The following is a 21,886-nucleotide window of genomic DNA, read 5'->3' on the forward strand; positions in this document are numbered from 1 at the left end:
TTTTATGAGTATAAAGATGTATTCTGAATTCAAATAAATTTTATTTTTAATCATATTTATCTCGTTACTGTCAATAGACACAAACTATAAAAATACTGGCAACAAAAACAATAGAAACGATAAACAGGGACTGAGGGTCAATCTGAGGTTTTTTTTTTTTTTTTTTTTTTTACGATTTATACCAGTCAATAAATATTGACTTGGACAAGTCATTTCTGATTCGGACTGAAGTTTCTTCAACCTTAAATTGAAGCTTCCAGACTGTCTTCATGAGTAATTCCAAACCTATGTTTGCTAAGTGAGAAGTGCTCTCACAGCATAGGCACAGGGAACCAGTAGCTATTTTATTTTCTTCCTCCTTCCTTGCTTCTTTCCTTCTCTTCTATTCCTTCTTTTCTTTCTCCTTTTCTCCCTCCCTCTTTCCTTTCTTTCTTGCTTTCCTGCCATAATTCATATGGATTTTTTTATGAGTAGAGAATAATCATTGGCTCCTAAATTTGCCTTTCAATAAGGTTTTGCTCCAGAAATGATGCATGTAGAAACTGTCATCCTGATTTTCTCGGCAGTACACTAACATGCATGTCTTAGTTTCTGGACTGGTCCAGGACTGGGCATGACTGGTATTACAGTGGTGTGGCCTTTTGGCCTTTTTAACATGTGAATTAAAATAGCCTCTGAAAACATCAGTCAGGCAGGGTAGGAAAGGATTTCAAATGTGAATATCCTGTTAGCTAGTCTCTCCCTCTCTCAATATCTTTATTCCCTCTGTCCCTCTCCTTCTCTCTCACTGTCTCTCTCAACTGTACTTTCATCTTCATTCTTCTATCATTATGCTCTAATTTTGGTATCAAAAGAGAATTATAAAATGTGAACTTTGTTTGCAGTTGGGAAAGAGATGCAGTAGCGTCGTCTTCTCCATTTTCTTCTTGGTTTGTTTCTGTTGTTGTTAGCTGCCATGGGGTCAGCCTCCAACTAATGACAACTCCATGAATAACTGAACAAAGCATTGCCTACTTCTGTGCCGTCACCATGACTGATTACAGAATAGATCATTATGATCCACAGGGTTTCCATGGGCTGCTTTTTGGCAGTAGATTGCCAGATGTTTTTTCCTAATGTGCCTTAGTCTAGAAACTCAGCTAAAACTTGCACAGCATCATAGCAACATATATAAGCCTCCAATTCAAATATGCAAAAATGACCAGAATTACTGGTCAGATGGAAACTGGTGCAACTCCTGAGACTGGTTATCCTTCAGGCCTGATAATGGACTCACTACAGTGGATTGGCTCTCAGCCCAACAGTAGAAAGACCTACAAGCAGAATACAGGAGATGTACCCACCTACCCTAGGGAGATGCACCCCTTAGATCAATCAGCCATGAGACATCAGAGGGGCAGCATTCAAATAGAAGGAATGCTGGAGAGACAAGAATAAATATAGATAAAAAGGACACAGGAAAGGTGTATCCCAGGGAGGAGAGGGGAGGAGAGTTTTTATGGTTGTGGATAATAATCAGGGAGTGAAATCAAATATGCATGAACTGTTGAGAATAAAACAAATCTGCTTTGTAAATTTGCACCCAACACAATTTTTAAAAAAAAAAGGAAATAAAAGTCTCCACCGGCAGCTCTGGTGGTGTAGTGACTAAGCATTTGACTGCTAACCAGAAGGCTGGCAGTTCAAATCCACCAGCCACTCCTGGGGAGGAGGGTTGGGAAATCTAGTTCCATAGTAATAACACCTCAGAAACCCAAGGAGGGGTGGCTATGAGTTGGATCCAACTTGATGGCAGTGAATTTGACAATACAGGTGGTGGCTGCACTTGAGGTTCATTGGACGGGAATTGAATGAGGTCTCTCATATGGAAGGCAAGAATTCCACCACTGAACCACCACTGCTCTTTTTGGTTTGTTTAAAATACTGTAAGGTGGAAAAAGGCCAGATTGAAACCATGACAATCTTTTCAAAGAAAGAGAAACTCTTCAGCTTCCACATAGTTTGGGAGAAAAGATAAATGAGTTTGCTCTCTTCCTTGTGGTACGGCCCGTATAAAGAGGCTGAGATGGGGCTAGCAATGAGAGAAAGCACCACCATTCTTTCCCTACTTCCTTCCTCTCAAGTCTCAATTCCCATGAACTTCTCTGCCCTTACTTTCTTTGCCCTTTTCACTGTTTTCTTTACCTGTATTCCACCCTTGCAAGGCTTGGTTTTCCCACCTACAGGGCTTTTTGGTAAAGATGAAAATCATTAAGGGCCCTTTAGAATTTCTTGGTGTGAAAACAATATACATTTATTAGAAACAGCTTATGAAATAGTTCAAATTACAGAGTTGAAATACTTTTCAGGTATGATGATTGGAGGTATTTAGGAAAATTGGGAACCCTTTTCAATATAGCATTAAAAGGAACAAAAAAGTGCTTAAATTGTTTCCTTCATTTTACTCAACCTGCTAGCTCAGAACCAATAAACATACATTGGTGAAACTAGATTTGATAGAGTTTGCATCATTTTAAGGTTGCTTCCACATGGAGTTATTATTTTCCAGAATATCTCTTTTCAAAGAAAACTCAAAGGTTGCTTTTGTATATTCAAATAAGTACAACACAGGAAACTAAAGCATGTATTTAGCTCAAGTCTGTGAGCACAAAGAATCTTAGTATCTGAATTTTTAACCTTAAGTTTTTCCACAACATTGCTTTCCTTTGAGCCCTTCAGATACGGTTTCTTAATGACCTAGACAAAGCAACAAGGATTAGATAGTATTAAGAAAGCAAGATAATAGGGTAGCAATTTATTATTGTACACAGTCGACTTCTCCCCAGGATAATTTTTAAATCCCATTCAGGAGTTTATCATAACAGCAGAAACCATTTCATCCAAAATGCATGAGAAGTTTTCTGACTATAACTCATTTTTTTCCAATTTAAGAATTAATACTTAAAAGGAAATATAAACAGCTGCTGCACCAATGTCAGTTGGGCCTATACTGTGATGAATGCACAAAAATTAGCAAATTAATACAAAGTAGGGTTGGCATTTGTTACCTCCATAATAAAATGAAACTATTCAAAGCTAACATTTATGGAAAGGTTACTCCATGACAAGTCCCATACTAATGGCTCTTACATGCATCGTCTTGTTTAATACTCAACCAGACCTCTGATACAAAGTTCTGTTAGCATCTGCATTTTACAAATGGAAACATAAAAGTTCCCCAGAGTTTTAGCAGCACACACATTCAAGGTCAATCAGCCCTTGTACAGCAGGGTCAGGGCTTGAACCCAGGTCCTTTCAACTCCAAGTCCTTTCTACTCTCACCATAAAGATTAAACTCAAGAATTCTGGAATCAGAGTGTCTGGGTTTTAATACCAGGACCACATTTTCTAGCTCAAGGTTTAGTTGAGGATATTTTTTTAATCTGTGTACTTACATTGCCTTGGTAAAAAGACAGTGACCTATAGTAGTAACTGCCTTGTTGTTTTAATGATTAACAAGGTGAAGTATGTAAATCATTTAACAAGCTGAATAGCTGTTAATAAAGATTTAATAAATGTAATTATAACAAATTTTTATTATCCACATTCTCCCTACTTCCTACTCCCTCACAGAAAAGATCCCAATGTCTTTTTTGTTTTGTTTTTCTTTTTTTTCAATAATATATTTGTTGTTGTTGTTGAGAATATACATTGCAGAACATACACAAATACAACAATTTTTACATGTACCAATCAGTGACATCGACTACATTCTTCAAGTTGTGCAACCATTCTCACCCTCCATTTCCAAATTGTTCCTCCTCCATTAACATAAATTCACTGTTCCCTAAGTTTCCTATCTAATCTTTTGAGTTTCTGTTGTCAATTTGATCCCATAGAGATAGTTCTTAAAAGAGCACCGTGCTCATGGCAGACATTCTTTACTAGTTAAGTTAAACTACTGTTTGGTTTTAAGAAGACTTCAGGAGATATTTTTAATTTAAGGTTTAAAGATTATCTCAGTGTAATAATTTCATGGGTTCATCCAGCCCCCATGGCTCCAGAAAGACTGGATTCTGTGAGAATTTGAAATTCTGTTCTGCATTTCCTCCCTCTATCAGGATTATTCTATAGAATCTTTGATCAAAACATTCAGTAATGGTAGTCGGACATCATCCAGTTCAGTAGATTGCCCAACCTTCCTTCTGAGGAGTGGCTGGTGGGTTTGAACTGCCAACCTTCTACTAAGCAGTCAAATGCCTTAGGCCACCAGAGCTCTCTGGTCTCATGACCGTGGAGGCGATTAGCTACATATTATATATCCTTTTCCTATTCCTGACTCTCCTGCCTCCTCTGTTCCTCCCAGCAATTAGAGACCAATTGTACCTCAGATGGTTGCTCACAAGCTTTTAAAACCTCAGGCACTATGCAATGAACTAAGAGATAGAACAGAAGCACTAAACATAATTTTAGAATAATTAACTAGAATGTTCCATGAAACCATGACCTTAAACCTCCAAACCAAGGAACCAAATCCCATGAGGTGTTTGTTTGTATATAAGTAGCCTCAGCAGCTGCTCTTTCATTGTTGTTGTAAATATATCTATCACACAACTTTTGCCAATTCAACTCTTTATAGGTGTACAAATTATTAACACCAATTATATTAATCAGCTGTGCAACTCTATCCTTAATCAATGCAATTTTTCCATCTCTATAAACCAAAACTCAGTGTTTCATAAGCAATGTTCCTCCGTTTTCCCCTCCCTCCCAGCCCTGGCTATTACTAATAAACTTTGGTCTCTATCCATTTGCCTGTTCTTATCTTTGTATAAATGTGAGATCATACAATACTTGTCCTTTTGTCATTGATTTATTTCTTTCAGCATTATGTCTTCAAGCTCCATTCATGTTGTAGCATGTATCAAGACTTCATTTCTCTTTCTGGCTGGGTAGTATTCCATTGTATGTATGTGCTATATTTTGTTTATCCATTCATACATCTAGGTTTTTTTTCACCTTTTAGTTATTGTGAATAATGTTGCAGTTAACAGTGGTATACAAGCTAACAACAACAACAACAGGATGGCTAACATTGAAAAAGAAAACAGAAAATAACAAATGTTGGCAAGGATGTGGGGAAATTGGAACTCCTGTTCATTGCTGGGGCAAAGCAAAGTGGTATAGCCATTGTAGAAAATAACATCTGTTCCTCAAAAACTAAAATTAGAATTACTATATGACTCAGCAATTCCACTGCTAAGACTATACCCAAGGGACTTGAGAATAGTGATACAAACAGACAAAAGTACATCAATATTCATTGCAGCAATAATACAATAGCTAAATGATGGCAACAGCCTAAATGCCCACCAACAGAGAAATGGATAAATGAATTATTTTAATTTGTGTTTTACTTTTCTTCCTTGGTAAAGTACAATAGTAGTTGTTATAATGAATCTTGATTGAAGAAAGGGAAGAGATTATATATAAGCCTAGTAATAATGGATCAATCATAGGCTTCCCCAACATTTTTTCTTTGTGTTAAATAGATATGTAAAGTCCCTGGGTAGTGCAAATGGTTAACATACTCGACTGCTAATTTAAAGGTTGGAGATTTGAGTATGCCCAGAGGGACTCTTGGAAGAAAGACCTGGTGATCTACAATTGAAAATTCAGTCATGAAAACCCTGTAGAGTACAGTTCTACTCTGACTCACATGGAGGTACCAAGAGTCAGATTCTATTCAATGACCACTGTTTTTTTAAGCATATGTATATGTGTGTGTGTGTATAATATACAGTATATATGTGTATCTATAGGGGATATGTTGCAAGACTTCTAGTGGATGCCTGAAATTGTGGATAGTACCGAACCCTATATATACTATGCTTTTCCTAGACATACATACAACAGGTACCTAGGGTGTCCCAAGTGGGCAGCATTAACCCATTGGACATCAGCAGGATATGGTGCAGCCACTCACCCAACTGTGTTTTCCTGGCTCCCACCCAGCAGCAGCAGAAGAAGCTGTCTAGAGGGTGGAGTAGGACAGTGCAAGACTTCATCATGCTACTCAGAACAGCACGCAATTTAAATATTTTCAGACCACAGCTGACTGCATGTAAAAAAATTTAGGAAAACAAAACTGCAAATAAGGGAGAACTGTTGTTATTTTTATGTGCCATCGAGTCGGACCCGACTCATAGCGACCCCTCCTTGGTTTTCTGAGGTTGTATCATTACAGAAGTAGATTGTCCAACCTTCCTTCTGAGGAGTGGCTGGTGGGTTTGAACTGCCAGCCTTCTGGTTAGCAGTCAAGTGTCTTAAGCACTACTGCATAGCAAAACACATGTCATTTCAACATTTGTACATGTGTATCACAATACACATTACATGTGTAATCATCACTACTATCTGTTTCCTAATTTTTCCATTACCCTTAGAGAAGCTAAGTACCTCCTAAGCAACCCAACATTTTGGGAATCAATTTACCCTTTAATGAAAACAGCCACTAGTAAAGTTAACCTGACTCAAACAGACCAATGTCATCTGCATGTCCATACCATGAATGACTTAACTTGGCCATGCCCATCAACGGTCCTGGAGCTGGAATATCTTTCCAGTGTGTAGGGCTTTAGCTAGGTGTCATCAATGCCCGGAGGAGTTACGTGTGCCCTAAGACTAGAAACAAAGAGGCCAGAATGTAAGGAGATATGGTCTGAAAGGAGCTAAAGGAAAAAGGAAAAGATAGGAAACTAAGATTGTTTGAGAAACCACTATTTTATTTGATTCTAATGATAATATTCATCTTCCTTCTTGCTTCCCTCCTTACCTGCTTCTCTCTCTTTTCCTTCCTCTGTCTATATATTGTTTGAGTCCTTGCTTTGTTTATGCCTAGTTCCTTCTGTTAAGGAAACTGAGACTAAAAGAATTCAATTACTTGCTCTCAGTCACATGATATGTTTGTTAGGAGATATGAACCAAGTTCTCTTTGTTTCATCAGTCCTTGCTCTTTCTGCAATACTCTTCTGCATACAAAAGGACTGGGGCCATATAGGTGAAGGGGGGAGGCAGAGATGAGAGAAAGGGTAGGAGCAGAAATATCATTAATAAAAGCATGAGGGTCCACCCTGTGGCTTTTGGGTCACAATTGCACTAGCCTGCTCAAGAAGGTTTGTTTATGTTTGTCTTTCACTTGAAGAAAAAGCTGTGTTGAGTATAACCAGGGCTACTGCCTGCTTTTCCTTCTTTTCTGCCAGATAAAAGAACCTCAGCCATAGCTTTCGTAGTGCATTGACATTTGAATTTTCAGACAGTAAGAAACTATGTTGCCTCTTTGAGAATTGGGATTTTGCCTTCATTGCTAAACTGCACAGTTTGCTGCACTTTGCTGGATTTGCAAATTGTGAAGATGGGAGCAACCTCCTTGGGGACTGATCATATTTTTCAAAAATCTGCATCTTTGTATTATTAATTCTCAAGGATGAGGGTGAAAAAGAGACTTCCCTTCTCTGTTCTGGGTTTGGTGGTTTATATTAGGCTACTAGAATGATAAAGTCCTTTAGGCATTTCTATTACACCTTTGGATAAACAGGTATATAAGCTAGAGGTAAAAAGCAAAAAGTACAAAGTTCTATCTTTTACAGTGGAGGGTTTCCTAATGTCTTATACGTGTTTTTCCCTGCCCCTAAAATACATTAGCCTTGTTGTTTTTCCTGACGACAAGAAAGCACTTGTCAAATGCCAGCAAGCCCACCATCCCTGAGTATTGGTTATTTCAGTCCAGTAATCGTTGCAACTATTTTACACAGATGCTATTCATGTGTTTACTTACAATTGCAAATATTTTTTATAATTTGATAAACAAAAATTAGCAAACAGCTTATGGATGCATCTACAAGAAGATTGAGTGGGATAGTTAAAGATGATCAATCAATGATGTATGCATAAAGTAAGATTTCAAGCTTACATAGTGATTTATCAAACACTGAGAGGCATTGGCAGGAACCTTTGGGAAAGAATGCTAGCTATCCTCTTAGTATTCCAAGGCCTTAATAACCCTCCTGAACACTGAAGGAGGAAGCACATCTTAGTTATGGCCAAGAAAAGGAACATTTACAAAACAATTTTTCCTGATTGATGATTTGAAGCAGTAAGGTGTTTCTGATTTAAAAATAAAATAAAATAAAATCAACCAATTTGTCAGTACAATGTTGGAAGGAACAAAGTTTCTCATTTCACTTCATTGACTTAATGCATCTTGGGAATAATAAGTACCCCGCTATCCCCCAAACATGGAGAAGGTAGATGCATGCAGAATTGCTGCTTAATAGAAGCAATGTCATTTGTTAAAAGAAATGTCTGCTTACATTTCCTTGGGCTGTTTAGGAATGGGAATAAGTCAAGCATAACACCATTTGTTTCTGTAGCACAGCCACAATGCCATAAACAACCAAGATAGAAGTAAATATTTTTCTGCTTTTCAACAAGAACACGTTCCTATTTAGTTCCCTATTTACAAATATACTGTTCCTGGAATGGGTTTCCTAGGGTTATCTCTACTTTCTTCCTTAATCAGAAAGGAAGGACCCAGTAACAATTCCGGTGAGTGTAAGCCCTGCTGCACTGGCCCTGCTGGAGAAGCTGTTGATTGCCTGACTTAGTTTATACTAAGTGGTGATGAATATTCATCTCATTCTGTTTTTTTCCTCCAGAATTTAAATAAGTGCATTCACTTCACTAAAGCTATTTATGATCTCTTGTAGGATTCTAGAATAATCTATAAAAGAAGTAAATGTTAGGTTCTGTGTGAAAGAGACACAGATAGGCTCAAGGGTGCATGTTTCAAAAGATTACCTTCTCTAAACTCTGGAAGCAACTTGTAATCTTTGGGAGGAGATTTTAAAATATACTTTGCACAGATTAAATTTAATCTTTGGGTGATGGAAAATTCACATTGATTAAGGGTAATGGTTGCATAGCTGATTGATGTAATTAATGTCAATAAGTTGTACACCTGTAAAAAACTGAATTGGAAACAAAAAAAATCTGAATCATTGAAGTAGAATCGTGACATAATATACATATTTTTTTAATTCCCCAAAAGAGTTTAGTGTGCAACCAGGAGAAAAGCTACTATACTACATGTTTAAGATCCTAAATAAGATTTTACGGTCTGCAAGAGAATGGATATCATTGGGAATGGGCTATGAAGAAGCAGCTCACCAAAGAAGACATAAAAATGGCCAATGAATATTTTCAAATTTAAATCACAATAGTAATAAAAATGTAAAGTAATACATCATTGAAAGACTATTTTTGTCTCTCATAGTGGTAAAGTTTTAAAACTGACAATATTTAACAATGTAAAGTATATAGTCCACCATTTGTCCATTTGTTATACTATGATAGCTTGCATGTTGCTATGTTACTGTAAACTATGTCATTGGTATTTCAAATACCAACAGGATCACCTTTGGTGGACAGGTTTCAGCAGAGTATACAGACTAAGAAGAAATGTCTGGTCATTTGCTTGTAAAAATTAGCCAGTGAAAATCCTATGGATCATAACAGAATATTATTTGATATAATACTGGAAGATGAGTACCCTAGGTTAGAAGGTGCTCAAGTCACACACTGGCCAAAACTAAGGAGTCTAACATATCAACAATGGTGAAGATGGTGCAGGACAGGCAGCATTTAGTTTTGTTGTGCCTGAGACTGCCATGAATTGGAGTTGACCCAATGGCAACTAACAGTTAAAAGCAAAGGACGTAGTGGTTGCCTTCCAACATCCATTACATACCTTTCCCATTTATACCAACAATATAGTATAGGTAGGTAGCCCTAAGTGAGATAAGTCAGTCAAGGTAGCAGAATTTCTCCTAATCCTAATGTATGGTGACCCTATCCTAACTTGGACAATTAGAATGGCTTTTTACCAAAAGTTGTAGGACTGAACTCTCTTTCTCCTCTAGATATAAAACAAGATGAACATGCCCTCAATTGCTGCTGCAGCCATCTCGTAACCATAAGGACATCAGACTGAAGACGAAGCTAACACAGGGAGGGATAAAGTGAAATAGTAAAATAGGCCACAATCCTTCCACTATATGAGCCAATGCTTCTTCTGTTTGAGTTAGTTTTTTTTTTTTTTTTTTTTTTTACTTGTAATCAAAAGCATATTGACTACTTCATCTAATAATGCTGTGATGTTTCCAGCATACTTGGGAGTATTCCATCTTTTTCTATGTTCTGGAATAGTTTGAGTAGCATAGGCTTCAACTCTTTCCTGAATATTAGCTAAAATTTTCCAGTGATGCCTCTGGGGCCAGGACTTTCCTTGTGTGGGGAGATATTTTATGACCTGTTCAATTCCTTCTTTTGTTATGGGTCTGTTCAAATATTCTATCTCCAACTGGGATAGGTTAGGTAAGTCTTGTGGTTCTAAAAACTCATCCATCTCTTTAAGCTCTCAAATCTGTTGGGGCATAGTTCTTCATAATATTCTGTTATTATCTTTTCTATTTCAGTTAGTTCTGTTGTGATCTTGCCCTTTTCATTTGTTATTCATGTTAGTTGCATCTTCTCTTTCTTTTCCTTTGTTAAATTTGCCAGTGGTTTGTCAATTTTGTTAATCTTTTTGAAGAACCAGCTTCTTGTTTTATTGATTTTCTCTGTTGTTTTTTGCTTTCTACTTCATTTATTTCCTTACTTCTGGGTAGTGCAGGTTTCTTTTGTTGCTCTTTTTTTAAATTGTTTGAGTTGTTGAATTAAAGTGTTGATTTTGAGTCTTTCCTCTTTTTTGATGTGTGCATTTATTGCTATAAATTGACCTCTGAGTACTGTTTTCACTGCGTACCATAGGTTTTGGTAAATTGTATCTTTATTCTCATTTGTTTCCAGGAATTTTTTTTTTTTTTTTAATTTCTTCTGTTGTCCAGTAATTTTTGAGCAGTATACTATTCAGTTTCCACATATTTTTTCCCTTGGTCTTATTATTGATTTCTAATTTTATAGCATTGTGATCTGAGAAGATGGTTTGTATTATTTCAATGTTTTTGAATTTATTGAGGCTTGTTTTGTGTCTTAACATATGATCTATTCTATAGAATGATCTATGTGCACTGGAGAACAATGTGAATTATGCTTTTGTTGGGTGGAGTGCTCTGTATATGTCTATGAGGTCAAGCTGGTTGATTATGTTCTTGAGTTCTGTATCTTTATTGAGTTTTTTTTCATTGTTCTGTCCCTCCTTGAAAGTGATGTGTTAAAGTCTCCTATTACTATTGCAGAGTTGCCTATTTTTCCTTTCAATTCAGAATATTTGTTTTATGTATTTTGGAGATTTTTGTTAGGTGCATAGATATGTATTATGATAATGTCCTCTTGGTCAATTGACCCTATTAGCATCATATAGTTTCCTTCTTTGTCCCTTATACCGTTTTTCACCTTGAAATCTATTTTATCAGAAATTAATATTGCCATTCCTGCTCTTTTTTGGTGACATTAGCTTGGTATATTTTTTTCCACCCTTAATTTTTACTTTGTTTTTAATTTGTGTCCAAGGGAGTTCTCTTGTAGGCAAGGTATAGATGGATCTTCTTTTTTTTATCTAGTCTGCCACTCTCTTTTTCGTGACTGGTGCATTTAGTTTCACATTGAGTATAATTAGTGATAGGTATGAATTTATTGCTGCATTCTATTGTGTTTTTTGTTGTGTTGTTGGTGAATTCCTTGTTCCAACTGTTTTTCTATGCTGAGTTCATTTTGTTATCCAAGTGTTTTTTCTCTTTTCTTTATTATTGTTGGTTTTGTGCTTACTAAGACTTATGTTTCTCTTTTTTCTAAGTTTGCTTGGAAGGATTGTTAATTATCTTGTAGTTATACTGATAATTAAATTCTCACATCCCTAGGTTTGGAACAGTCTGTTCTATAAGGACATAGTCCTGTCTTCCTCTCCATTTGGAAGTTTTATAATTAAAAATTTTATTTCCTCTGTTTGCTTTACTGCTGGTATTGTCAGCAGATTGACTCCTTTATTTCTGTAGTACATTTCTTATGAGCTTATTTTGAGACTCTTTTTCGGGTTTGGTTTCTAGGTGGTGGTGTCAAGTGTCTTGATTTTAATTTGTTGTTCTTTGTTGTGGGTTTTCTATTGGAAGGACTCCCTTTAGCATTTCTTGTAGGGCTGGTCCTTTAATTTCTGTTTGTCTGAGAATGTCTTGATTTCACCCTCATATTTGAGGGACAGTTTGGCTGAATATATGATTCTTGGTTGTAAGTTCTTTTCCTTCAAGGTTCTATATATGCCATCCCACTATCTTCTTGCCTGCATGGTTTCTGCTGAGAAATCAAAGCTTAGTCTTATTGGTTGTCCATTGTAGGTGATGTTTCATTTTTCCCGAGCTGCTCTCAAGATTCTTTCTTAGTCTTTGGTTTTGGGAAGTTTGGTTTTGATATTTCTTGGTGACTTTCTCTTGGGATCTATCCTGTATGGGGTTTATTGAACTTCTTGAATGAATATCTTTTCTTCCTTCACGATACATAGGAAATTTTCTGTTAGCAAGTCTTCAATAATTTTCTCAGTGGTTTTTTACCTCCTCTTCTTCTGGTATTCCAATTAGGCATATGTTATTTATTTTCATGTCTTCCCATATAACTCCTAGGTTCTCTTCATTTCTTTTAAATATTTGTTCCAATTTTTCTTTATACAGGCTGGCATCAAGGGATTTATCTTCTAGCTGGGAAATGCATTCTTTAGCCAGTTCAAATCTATTCTTTTGTCTTTCCACTGTGTTATCTAACTCTGTAACATTAGTGTTCATCTTCTGCATTTCTAACTGCTGTTTTAGTATGAGTGCTAATTGAGTATCTTGTAATTTTGTTCTTAAATGGTTTTCTTGAATAGTTCTATTGCTTGTTATTCCTCAAAGGCACATAATTCTTTTCTCTGAACTTTTGTTTCTGTTATCTGTTTCTGTGTTTTTTATTTGATTTGAGGTTGTTCATTGTTTCCTAAACATTCTGAAGTTGTTGTCTTTAATCATCAGTTTTGTATTGATCTGTTTCACCCTGATTTTATGTTTACCGCATCTGGGAGTGTGTAGCAGGTATACTTCTCAGGTCATTAACTTGGCTGTACTGGGCCACTCTCCAGCTCTCTCTGTTTTGGTGCAATCTCTGGTGGGAATGTGAGTGCAGGTCTCTGTTCATTGTGAATGAGCTTTGGTTTTAGGATAAACAGGTGTTGTCCATCATCTGTAGTAGTTGCCTGTTTTTGTGGTTGTTATGTGCCATCGAGTCAGACCCAACTCAGTGACCCCTCCTTGGGTTTCCGAGGCAGTATCACTACAGAAGTAGATTGCCAAACCTTCCTTCAAAGGAGTGGCTGGTGGGTTTGAACTGCTAGCCTTCTGGTTAGCAGCCATGTGCCTTAGGCACTACGCTACAATAGCTCCTAGTAGTGGAGGTTTAATATGTTTTTTCCATTGCCTGAGTCAGGGAGAAAAGAAAGAAAAAAGGAAAAAAAAAAAAAAAAAAGTCAGAAGGGAACCCTGGGATAGAAAGACTGAAAGGAGTTTTCTGCTTGGGTTGATGAAATTCAGTTGCAATACAGACATGGGCAAGGCAACTCGGGTCCTTTTTAGGGCCTCTTCTGAGTTTCAGAAAGGAAGAGTGTTTTCTCTCTCTGGGTGGGCCGACAGGCCACAAAAACTCAGGGAACAGATTTGATCTGGACCACAAATGATTTCCAGGAGATGAGCCCAAACCCACTGCCTTACACCCACTCTGGGGCTTCACCAACTCGTAGGGAATTTCTCCTCCCTTTCTCCCACTCTTCTCTGGACTCCGTGGCAACCCAAGCCAAGGGGGTTCCTGACTCATTAGCCCATATGATCTTCACTCCCTCACAAAATCCCAGTTCACCTCATAAAACTCCCAGTGAGCGTATTCCATGCCCCCAGTACCTGTAGGTTCCACAGTATTTTCTTTTTCTTTTTTCTCTTTTTCCTTCCTGCTTCTCCTCTACCCTGCCTACTGCTCTAGGTCTTTTGTTTCTGCCTCTGCTGGTTGGGTGAACCTGCCTTTTTTCCCCCAGACTTTTAACCTGCTGACTTTCTTTGCTTTCACTGCATCTAATACTGTATCTTCTACTTAGCTGCTGATAATTCCAGTATCTTTATTTGTTTCTGCTTTACCTAGCTGTTCTGGATTTCAGATGGGTGACGGAGTGATCGTAGGTATTAACTGCATGATGCCATCTTCCCTGGAAATTCAACTTGGAAGCAATCTTCCAACAGGACAATTGAGCAATATGTATCAAAACCCTTTAAAATGATCACATCTTTCACTCTGTAATCCCATGTCTAGAAGTTTATCCTGAAGAAATCACAGATGAACAAACATTTATGTTTAATATTCAGTTACTTTTAATAGTAGAAATGAGAAATAGTTGAAAGATTAAATTAATGATCTTACCTAAGTAAGATCAGATATATCTATATGAAGAGAGAAAGCTCAACTCTGGTAAATAAAGAGAAATATCCTTTATCCATTGAGGAACAAAGGAGATTTCCCAATCAGAGGGCCTGACTTCCATCATGAGAGGTCTGAGTGCTTTCTATTTGGGGTGATCAAGGGATTCCCCCAAAGCCAAATTCACAAGCTCCCAGCTTCTTTGACTCTAAGTTAGCAATATGGCTATTGAGTAAATCTGGGAAAGGAGAGAAAAGTGAAAAACTCTTAGGTAGAGATTGTTCACAGGGATCAAACATTGTAGCCAGTGTAGAAAGGAGATTAACACCCTGAAAAATAGTTGAGCAATTAAGATAATCTGCATCCACTGTGGTTCAAGTCCCAGATCAAACTTGAATGTGCATAGAAATCATGTGGAGAGTTTTTAGACTGCCAGGTCTTATTAAGTAAGTCTAGGGTAACATTTGACATCTCTAACAAGCTCTCAGGTGATGCTCACATCCAAGTCCCACATTTTGAATAGCGAGCTCCTAGATCAATGACAAAAGATCCTGGGGCACAATAGTTAAGTGCTTGGCTGCTAACTGAAATAACAGCGGTTCAAACCCACCAGTTGCTCCTTGGGAGAAAAGACCTAGCAATCTGCTCCCATAAAGATTACAACTTAGGAAACCCTATAGGCAAAGCTACTTTGCCCTATAGGCTCACTATAAGTTGGAATTGATTCAGTGGTACACAACAACAGATCTATGTGGTAATCCCTGGGTGGGTGCAAACAGAGCTTTAGACTACTAACCAAATGTTGGAGGTTGGAGATTCAAGACTGCCCAGAGGTACCTCTGAACAAAGACTTGGTAATGTGCTTCCAAAAAGCCAGTGAAAACCTATGAAAAACAATTCTACTCTGACACAAGTGGGTTCACTATGAGTCAGAGTTGACTTCACAGCAACTGGTTGATTAGTTGGTAAATCTATGAGATGGACAAAGCATGAATCCCAATTGTTGGGCTGCAGTTTTTCAGTAGAACCCAGCAGGGCTAGGTCTCTCGGTGGCTTTATGAGAACTGTGATTAGATATAGGGGCAATGAAAGTAAAACAGCACAGCATAATATATTGTAAGTGGTTTAACAGCATTATTTTGTAGTTTGAATCCCTTTATCTTTGAATACAATCTTGTACCTTAGGCAAGTTATTGAACATCTCGGAGTCTTAGTTTCCTTATCTGTAAGATGTGATAATGTCTCATTAGTCTTTGGGTGAAATACTTGACACAGTAACTGACACATAATAAATACATAAACTCACTACCATTAAGTCAATTTGGACTCATAGCAACCCCTCCTTGGGTTTCTGAGGTGGTATCTCTATGGAATTAGATTGCTCAGTCTTCCTCCCAAGGAATGGCTGGTGGGTTTGAACCACCAGCCCTCTGGTTAGCAGTCAAATGCCTTAGGCACTATGCCACCAAATCCCCTAATAAATACATTAAAAATGATAAAAAAATGTAGCAGTTTTTACTATTGTATGATCATTATCTTCATGATTATGGTTAACCTTGGGGACATGATTGTAAAGTTAAAAGGGCTGTAAAAGAGAGAGTGAGGCTTCCAGGATTAAAAAGGGGTGCCATTAGAATTGTGTCCCCATTTTCCCTTGTTCCATGGTGTGGTGGTAGCAGCTACCCTTTACAATATGTGCCTCTTTGTCTTGGGATACTTTTACTGGCTTGGAAGCTGTAAGCATGCATATCTTTTATCTAAAGATAAAGACAGCCTGTTTCTAATACTCTAACCTGTGTATAAAGGAGAGAAGATCCAGTAGTATCCCTCAAGGTGCCCACAGGGTCTTATTCTATGGTGACCAGCCTTGTGATGAGAGTTGAGTGAAACTAGGGAGAAGTATGGCTTATCATTTACTGAGATCCCACTAAATTTCAGTATTTCACATATTTTTGTACATTACTTCATTTAAACCTCACAGGAACTCTGTGGGGTGAGCATATAGAGAATATACCATCAGAAGTGGAGGAGCAGAGATGTTTATCAAGTTCCTAAATTTCACACTACCTGATTCACCTTTTATCAGGCTATCTCAGAAAGACATGGAAGACAAATGTCTCCTTCCTACCTAAGATTCTTATCCTTAGAGTCTTCCGAAAATAAGTACTCTGTGTTGATTGTGAAAGGTTCTGTGTTTGCTTGATCCAAAAAAACCTCATTGCCATTGAGTCAGTTCTGACTCATAGTGACTTATGGAAGAAGATTGCCCAGTCTTCCTTCCAAGGAGTGGCTGGTGGGTTTGAACCACCAACCTTCTGGTTAATAGTCAAATGCCTTAGGCACTGCATCACTGGAGCTCCTTTTTTGCTAGATCATGTCCTTCAAATCATAGCTGAATAAAAGGGAGTCAATCATATCTAGGAAGCTACAAATAGCAAAGAGTGTACTTGGAATGAGTAGACCTAGAGTAAGGTCCACTGCTAACAAAGAGAGGGAATGGGGCGCAGAGGAGGAAGCTTTGGACAGCCATGGGGCAACAGATGATCCCAAATGGGATGATGGAGTACAGAAGGAGACAAAAGTGGAGGTTAAGAATACCTTACTAAGCTTCCAACTTTCCCCAATATTGTCCCTAACCAAGTCCTTGTCAATACCTTGGGACTCTGCCCTCAGGGCTTCTTGGCTCCTTGGAGTTCTGGGACCCACAGAGGATTCTGGGTCTCTTGATGGCTAGAATTGTACCATCAGCTCCAGAAGGAATCAAATGTACAAGTCTGAGCCTCAAATGCCCAAATATTTAGAATCAGAACATAAGAGACTTCAGGAGCTGGCTGCATCATATTAGGATACAATGGCTTATTTGGCTTGTGTGGAAGTATGGCAGAGAAAGCTAGTCTTCAGGGATATGAATGAAACAGATTGTAGAGAGAAACAAGAATAAGAGACCAAGTGAACTCAAAGACTAATGTGGAGACAAGTTGACTATCAATAGGCTGCTTTGGGTCCCATCTGCTATCCAATCTCTGCTTCCAGGCTTATGTGAGTCTGGTTACACTCCTTTCCCTAAGAGCATCCTTTCTTGGCAATTAGTACCTTGTTTTCATTTAAGTAACTTTAACTGGATTCTGTTTCTTGTGACCAATCTCTGACCAAGGCAAGTCATTTGTCCAACTTTAGCACTTAAAGGTTATTTCTGTTTCTCTAATTTGCTTTTCACAAAATGAGAGGCAGATACTCAGCCAAAACCACAGTTAACTTCAGTTAACTACTTCTCACTGGTAGATAGTCCCTAGCAAATTGGTTTTTCATTAGAATGTTCCATTCCTTTAAAGGGCAGTCACACTTAGCTGGATAATTTTAATCAAATCCTTTGCCCACAGAGTCAAAAATGTATAGGCTCAACTTTTTCCCTTGAAAATTACTCTCAGCTGATGAAAGACATTTTATTGAAATTGTTAACAGTGTATATTTAGTTCAAATCTATTCCAATTACAAGAAGCTAAGAATTCCAAATCTCTCTGCAGTAACTTCAAGCCATTAAATCAGAACAATTTGCCTTCCATACATTGCAATCATGAATTCAATAATGAGGTGGGAAACAATAAAGACAACTAATCATTTAACTTCAAAAAAAGAAAGTGATCCAGAATTCTTATTAAATCCTCTCACATTCCTAGTACAATTTACCATCTGCCTTTTAGAGTGTACATTCTACATGAAATTACTATGTAAAATGAATTAAACCCCCATGCAATATCTCAACATGTTAAAGACATTTCTAATGATTTCCTTCATATTCATTTCAAGGAACATCTGTTGCTTAGCTGGCACATTTGAGTTCCAACTTTTTGGGGTACCAACAATACATAATTAAGTACAGTGACCTAATGTTCCAGTCTGGACACATTGGGAGTAATATAAGCATATTTTCATTAAGAATGGCCCACATTTACACTTCCTGGGACTGAGATAGGCACTCTTGTGGCATAGTGCCTAAGGCATTTGACTGCTAACCAGAAAGCTGGTGGTTCAAACCCACCAGCCACGCCTGAGAAGGAAGATTGGTCAATCTACTTCCACAGCAATACTGCCTCAGAAACACAAGGATGGGTCACTGAATCGGATCTGATTCGACAGCAATGAGTTTGGTTTTTTGGTGAGACTGAGATACTTGGTTTAAAGGCTGGGGACCATAGTGAGCAGCTGTCTAAGGTACAACTATTGATCTCTTCCCATTTGGAGCAAAAAAAAAAGAGTGAAGAAATCAAAGACTCAAGGAAGCAATTAGTCAAAAGGACTAATGGCCTCATGAACCACAACCTACACTACCCTGAAACCAGAAGAATTTGATGGTGCCCAGCTACTACCAACAACTGCTCTGACTGGGACCACAATCTACGGTACCAGACAGAGTGGAAGAAAAAGGTAGAACAAAATTCAAATTCATTTAAAAAAAAAAAAAAAGTAAACTTACTGGTGTGAAATATATTGGTGGAACCCCCAAGATTGTGATCCTTAGACACCCTTCTAACACAGAACTATAGCCACTCCTAAAGACTACCTTTTAGCCACATAAAAGACATGCTTATAAAGTGAACAATAACACCTGGCAGGAACATGCTTTTCACAATAATCAACTATATGAGATAAAAGGGGCAGTATTTACCCAAAAGCAAAGATAAGATGGCAAGAAGGGTCAGGAAAATTTGGCGAATGAAAACAGGGAAAGGAAGGTGGAAATGGGGAGAATGCTGACACATTGTGGACATTGCAACCAATGTCACAGAAGAATCTGTGTGTAAATTACTGAATGGAAAACTAATTTTCTCTGTAAAGTTTCACTTAAAGCACAGTAAAATATTGTAAAAAAAAATCAGCATTGATGAAAATAAGAACTAAACAATTAGGTAGTAAAGTAATGCAGATACAGATGACAAAAAAAAAAAAAAACCTCACTGCCATTGAGTTGGTTCTGACTCATAGCACCCCACCTTGGGTTTCTGAGGCAGTGTCTATATGAAAGTAAATTGCCCAGTCTTCCTTCTGCAGAGTGGCTGGTGGGTTTGAACCACCAACCTTCTGGTTAGCAGTCAAATGCCTTAGGCATTATGCTACCTGAGCTCCTAGATATACCAAACCAAAAACTAAAGTCACTGCCTTCGAGTTGGTTCCAACTCATAGTGACCCCTCCTTGGGTTTCTGAGGTGGTATCTCTACAGAAGTAGATTGCCCAATATTCCTTCTGAGGAGTGGCTGCCAGCCTTCTGGTTAGCAGTCAAATGCCTTCGGCACTACGCCACCAGAGGAGTTGAAAAAAAAAAAAAAAAAGAATGGTCAAAATTTTTAATGCTTTCTTTTTCTTTTTTTAAAATTGTGATTTGGGTGAAAGTTTACAGAGTAAATTGCTTTTCTATTCATCAATTCATACATATTTTGTTTTGTGACATTTATTGCAATCCCCACAATGTAACAACACTCTTCTCATTTTCTGCCTGTGTTTACCATTTCCCTTCATCCTTCTTTCCTATCCCTTCCTACCTTCTGAGGTTTATCCCTGGGCAAATGTTACCCTTTTGATCTAGTATAGTTGATTATTCTAATGAGTGCATACCACCCTGGAATTGTTGCTCACCTTATCTATATATCTGTCTATCATTTGGCTGAAAGTTGAGCCATAGATGAGGTCAGTTTAGGTTTAAATGGTCTCTAAAGACTATAGTCTTGGGAGTTTTACCAGTCTCTACCAGACCAGTAAGCCTGGTGTTTTTTAATGATTTTGAGTTTTGTTCCACATTTTTCTCCTACTCTATGTGAGACCATCTCATGTGGCAGCAGTGGTAGCCAGGCACCATGTAGTTCTTCTGATCTCAGGGTTGTGGAGGCTGGGATTCCTTTGAACTAATTGTTTCCGTGCATCTTTGATTTTCTTCACTCTTCTTTACTCCAGAGGGGAAGACCCTACTAGTTATACTTTAGATGGCCACTCACAAGTTTTAAGACCCCAGTCACCACTCACCAAACTCATAGCACTTCCAAAATAGTTTCACATTTTCCAAAGCCTATATAGTCTATGCCCATTGTTAGGTCCGGCACTGGGCAGTCCCTGAGAACTTGATTTTAGTCTGTGGCATACCAAGACCCATAGTTTGCTCCAAGGAGTCAAGAATTCCTGAAATGGCCCAAGAGATATAACTAGACCTGAAGGTTCTAGGTCATCTAAGATGAAATCTAGACCCTTAAAACAAAGGTAAGTGACTAAAACCTCCTAGATAATCCTGGTATGTTCAAAATACCATTGATAACACTAAGAATGTTTAAAAAAATATTTGAAGAATGATGATAGGTAAGTTTAGTGTGACCTTTTAGAGTTTTCAAACATTTTAATCTCACTTTAAATAATTTTAAAAAAAACCTCTTCAAAAGAGTTGTCATTACTCATTGTCTCCAATTTGTCTACCTTCATTCTCTCTTAAACTCAATCTACTCAGACTTTCTTCTCCATTACTCCAATCAAAACTGTTTCTTTCAAATCACCAATGATTACCACATTGCAAGTCCAATGATTTATTCTCGATCACCATTTTTCTTCATTTATTGCAGAATTGGACACAGTTAACCACTTCTGAAAATTTTTTTCTCTTGGCTTCTAGCACACCACACTCCTATTTTTTTCCTACCTTTTCAGTTGCTCTTGCTCAGTTTTCCTATTGTTTCTTTCTCACATTCACAACCTCTAATCACTGGAGAATCCCAAGGCTCTCTTCTCTATTTACACCTGTTTAGCCAGCAATCTCATCTACACTCATGACTTTGGATACCAACTACATGCTGGCAACCCAAAAAGGTCTATCTTCAGTTTGGATTTCTCTCCTAAGCTCTGGTCTCATACATACAATTGCTATTCAAAATCTCTACTTGATGTCTAACAAATACATCAAATATTAACATGTCCAAAACTTGATCTTACCTTGAATTTTCTTCTCTCATAGTTAGAGTTACATTACTCAATCAGCAAGGTAAACACAGGCTTACTTACTATTCTGTAGTGAACAATTTCATATTTTGTCACCACAACAAAGATTCTGCTTCTAGGTATAGCTGGCAGCTGTTTCTCTCCCAACCACGCAGCGTTTTCCTACAGAATCAAAGCCTCTTCGCAAATTTACAATCCCTGACAGGGACAGAGTACCTAGCAAGCAAGATAAATTGCCAGTCAAATTCTCAGCAATTCTCAAAGAATTGGCCAGGGAAAACATTATGAATAGCAAAGAAACACTGTTTGGTACATTACCACGCACCTTTAGGAATAGTCCATTTAGGCTAAAAGGCTCTCAAAATAGGACTGGGAAAGAGTTGCAACATCTGAGTAAACCCAGCCTTACTCATATGGATAAGAGAAAGCTTTCAAGACCTTCATTTGTTGATG

Source organism: Orycteropus afer, unplaced genomic scaffold (genome assembly GCF_000298275.1).
Source record: "Orycteropus afer afer isolate SDZICR_OR568_19922 unplaced genomic scaffold, OryAfe1.0 scaffold00036, whole genome shotgun sequence".
In the NCBI taxonomy this organism is placed as follows: domain Eukaryota; kingdom Metazoa; phylum Chordata; class Mammalia; order Tubulidentata; family Orycteropodidae; genus Orycteropus; species Orycteropus afer.